The following is a 5,176-nucleotide window of genomic DNA, read 5'->3' as shown; positions in this document are numbered from 1 at the left end:
GGGTGTTGTGGGCAGTTGGCGAGTGTCAGCAGACCCTGCGCCCCAGCTGCCCAGGTGCTTTTCTGTGTATGTAAGTCTTATATTCTTGTGCTTGGAATGGAGTCTTCTGTGGGCATCTAGGGGACTCTGTCTCCAGTGACAAAGACAGACTAATAATCAAGGCCCAAAGCTAAAAAGAAAAGGACAATTACTTCGATCATGACACAGGATTCTATCTGGGTCAGTCCTCCTGGCGATCGATCAGATTAAAGCACACATGGAGATCCGCCTCCTTGGGCACTCTGTGTAGATTAGTAAGAGCCCTTGCAAACAGTCTTGGGCAACACACTAAAGACTGAAGACTTGTAAGAGCTCTCCTCTGGGAGGGAGGAAAAAACCCTGGATAATGAGCCACTGACTGGATGTTTATGGCTGGCAAATCCCATAACCCTATAATCTGGCTCTTGAAGGCCACATTCTTTTTTGGTGCAGAAGCCCAGGGTCAATTATCACGGTTGGTAAGCTTTCCTTTTGGGTGTTAGTCAGGGCCAATTTTGCATAAAAGCAGGGTTTCCTTTCTGGCACTGGCTCTCTCCAATTATGGAAGCATATCCTGGGGTTGCCTTAAATCACATGCTCCAGGGAGCTGTGGGGGTTACCCGAGGACACTGTGCAGAAGGCATTCCCCACTGCAGCGTGCAGTGACACAGGACACCACTCACTGAACAGCTAACTATCTCATAAGATTCTGGGTTCTAGAATTATAAACCACATGCCACCAACCCACAGTGGCCATCATTAATTTGTCCTTGGGATCAGGGGTACCTTTGTCCCACCTTCTCTTTCTACTCACAGGAAAGCGCTCCTTCCTTCTCTTTCACCATACCCAGTAAGATGAAGGCCAGTTAGCAAGCAAGGGTGCACTCACTATGAATCCAGGGCAGACCTTATCCCCTCTCTCTTGTGACTCCCACAACAAAAGAGGAAGCATATTTCTAAAAAGACAGTGCTATTTTGGGAGAGAATTGGAAGGCATCTAGGGTCTGAAGCCCATTTCTGCACTTCCTACAGAAGTGGCCCAGACACATTGTTTCATCTTTCTGAGCCTTACTTTACACAGTTGTGAACTGATGACGGTTACAGTTCTTATCTGGAGTCATTTTGAAAATTGGCTGAGATAGCTTGAATCAAGTGACCCATATGTTTGTTGCCTGGCACACGCAGATGCTCAGCACATTGTCACCCTTATTATTGATCAGGATTTTGACATGTGAATCTGAGCATCCAAGAGGAGAAGGAACCTGGCAAGAGATGCAGAGGAAGCAGTGGCTGAGGCAGCCCCTCAGTCTTTGTTCTCCAACCTCTTTCCAGGGGACAGACAGACTACCCTATCTTGCAAGAGGGGAGGGGGAAGGCTCTGTTGTCTCAGTCCTGCTGTTTTGTGAAACGCCACCAGATGGAACGCGGTCAGTTACTAGTTGAAAGGAAGCTCCTACCTTTGCTTTGTGCCTGTGCTTTTGTGACTTGAACTGTATGCCAAATTCTCCAGTTGTTGGTCCACACGTTATTGAGAATGGTGATTACTCTGCTCATGGCAGGAGAAACCCTGGAAGAGTAACGTGGTAGATAGGAGAAGACCCCTGCCCTGGAGGGACCAATATCCTCAGCTCTCTGAACAAGTTCTAATAATGTGATGCTGGGTTATCTATGCTGCCCACTGGCACTGCCTTTTCCTCAATTGCTTTAGGAGGATCAATGATTTCTATCCACATAAAGGACAATGGTGATTTACTGTGGGTCTTTTGCTTTGACGATAACCACAAATAAAAGGCAACTTAAAAGCAAAGCTAAAAACTTTCTCTTGCCTGGTTTGTAGTTGCTACTTTGAAACTCAATGTTTGGAAAGGGCTGGCCATCTCTAACAGGAATGATACCCGCTGTGTGCTGAGACCATTTCTACCTGTGGTGCATCTATTTTAGATATTATTGTGGAGGAGAGAAAATGTCCTGTGTGTTTGAAAATGCCAGAACCACCCATTGCTTGAGCTAGGTTTGATCTTTTTACAATCTAAAAGAAAAATCCCCAAGTGAATTACTTTAGCACAAAAACATTGGCTAACCGCTTTGCAGGATACCTCTTTCATATCTTGCTGGGACTCAAAAGCTCCCCCAATTACAGTCCTTGATTTAGGCCATCAGAGTCTTATGTCCCTTGGCTCCCACCTCCGTACTTCCCTAACATTCCTGGCATCTTCTATTGACTTCAAGAGGTAATGGCCTCAAACCTTTGTTAGAATGGCAGAGAGAGCAAGGTCTCCACACTGGTTCAAAGGGTGTTTCCTAGGATGACTTAGAAGTGTCTAGTGTGTCAGGGAAGGGCTTGAAGGTACACTTGAGGTTTGACATGACTCACTTCTGGTTTTGTTCTCTTAAAGAACGATTTGGGTTTTGCTTTAGTAAAACAATGAACTGACAGAGATACAGGGCTTTGTTCAGACTCACAGGCACACTGGGTGTGGTTGGTTAGTCAAGGTGACAAGAGAGACATTTTGAGCAACGTTACAATTGTTCTTGCTCCATATGGTATGAAAAGGGCAATTGAGAAATTAAAAAAAAATACTCTGTGTTTGTGTGTGTGTGTGTGTGTGTGTGTGTGTGTGTGTGTGTGTGTGTGTGNTGTGTGTGTGTGTGTGTGTGTGTGTGTGTGTGTGTGTGTGTGTGTGTGCATCTATGGCAAGGCACGTATGTGAACCTCAAAGGGAAACTTGTGAGTCACTTCTTCCCATCCTGCACATGGTTTTGGAGAATTGGACTGACGTGGTCTGGCTTTGTGATATGGATCTTCACACAGTGAGCTATCCTGTTGGCCTGGATGACTTTTCTCTGATAACCTTGGTCACTAAATAAGTCACAAATAACGTGCGTCCACGGGAAGCCATGTTTACCTATACAGTTGTTCCCCATGTATTTTATTGAGCAATCTGGAGAAGAAGGTCAGATGAATAGGACTATAAAAACCAGAGTCACAGAAAGAGAAAATGAAATCCTATATTTGTGGGAATGCAGTAAGTATCAGAGAGGAATCCACAAAAACCCTAAAGGATTTTCCTCTAAGCTTCCTGATGGCTCAGCGAGGTATTCATAATTCCCATTTCACAGGAGAAGAAAACAGCTCACAAAATGGAAGTGGAAACCCCAATGCTTATTATTCTCTAAGCAGCAGAATACTGAGGCACGCAGACACCTGACTTTGGAAAATGAGCTTTTATCCACCAGGATGTGCATATCGCCTGCCCAGACAGCTTTTCATGTTACTATCAACACAGTCATCATGTGTTCTACAGTCAGCACTGGATTCAATCAAAAGATGAGTTGGTTCTTGCAATTTTTTTTTAAAGTCCATGTTTGGTCTGGAGAGATGACTCAGAGGTTAAGAGCACTGGCTTCTCTTCCAGAGGTCCTGAGTTCAATTCCCAGCAACCACATGGTGGCTCACAACCATCTACAGTGGGATCTGATATCCTCTTCTGCCATGCAGGCATATATGCAAATAGAACACTCATATACATAAGTAAACAAATCATTTTAGAAGTCCATGATTATGTATGTTTTTATGTGCATTTGTATTTTTAGACTATTCATACAGATTCATGCACCCACACATGGACATATATAAGTTTTAAAAAGTTATAAAACAGTGAACATTACCCAGAGATCTATCTATCTAGTATTAATAGAGCATTCTTCAGAAATAATAAAACATGCATGGATGTGCATGCCTGAGTATGTGTGCATGTGTGTATATGTTTTCATGCATGTGTGTGAATGTGTGTTTGACTCTGTGTGTCTGTGTATATAATATCTTGGGGGTTGTAAAGTCTTAGGGTCTGCAGCCAATATGCTATGGCTCAGCAGAGCTGATGGTGGAGACTCAATTCAAGAGTAAGGACCCGAACAGGGCCAGCTGATGCTGTACATTCCAGTCTAAAAGCCACAGTGCTAGAGATAAGAAGAGATGAGCTTTTGTTCTATGCCCAAAGTCTGAAATTGACCAATATCCTAGGTCTAGTAGCTGGTCAGGAGGCATTCTTTCTCAGTCACTTTATTCCATTCAGATGCTCTACACATTGAATGGGAAGTACCCACTCTAGGGAGGGAGATCTGCTTTGATTTAGTCAGGACTCATTCTAGAAACACACTTGTAGACATACCCAAAATAATGTTAGACAACGTAACTAGGTACCAGATCAGTAGACACATATGTTAACCATCAGAAGAAAAGATTGTAGACTAGTATTTGTGAGCCCGTAGAATACATATGTGGAAGCCCTATCTTCCAAAGCAATATCACTTGGTAACAAGGCCCTCAGGAGGTAGTTAGGTTTTGACAAAGCCATGAGCAGGACTTTTCTAGTGGGGTCACTGTCCACAGGAGATGCCAGAGAGCCTGGGTAGGTGCCTTAGCCAGGAAAGAGCTTCAGCCATGAGGAGCTGAGCCTGGATCGTTAGCACTTACATAAGAAGCATGGTTCAGTGGTGTGCACATGCATTCCTAGTGATGAAGAGGCAGAGACAGGAAAATCCATGGAGTTCACTGTCTATCCCAATCAGTGAGCTCTAAGTTCAGCTAAAGACCCTATCTCAAATCCTAAAGTGGAGGAAAATGGACAAGACAGAGGTCCTATATTGACCTCTGTCAATGCATACATATAAATGTGTGTGCACACTACACCCATGGAGTAGCACACAATCATGTACACATACATAACACACATACACATATGCATAAAATACACACACACAAAACACATACACACACAAAACACACACACACACACACACACACACACACACACACACACACACACAGATACACAACCAGAGAGCTAGCTCTTCTGTCATGTGAAGAAAAGTGATATGACTATCTATAGGCTAGGGAGATGGCTCTGATGTAAACCTGACCCCTGGGATCCCTCTTTTAGCATTTCCAGATTTTAAAAAGAGAAAAAGACAATGACCTAAAGAGGGCCTAAACAAGGACAACATCATTAGAAATGCTAACTATTTTTTGAGGAACTGCCAGACTGATTTCCAGAGTGGCTGTACAAGCTTGCAATCCCACCAACAATGGAGGAGTGTTCCTCTTTCTCCATATCCTCGCCAGCATCTGCTGTCACTTGAATTTTTGATCTTAGCC

The sequence above is a fragment of the Mus caroli genome, chromosome 7, assembly GCF_900094665.2.
Source record: "Mus caroli chromosome 7, CAROLI_EIJ_v1.1, whole genome shotgun sequence".
Taxonomy (NCBI): Eukaryota; Metazoa; Chordata; class Mammalia; order Rodentia; family Muridae; genus Mus; species Mus caroli.
This window is presented reverse-complemented; position numbering follows the sequence as displayed.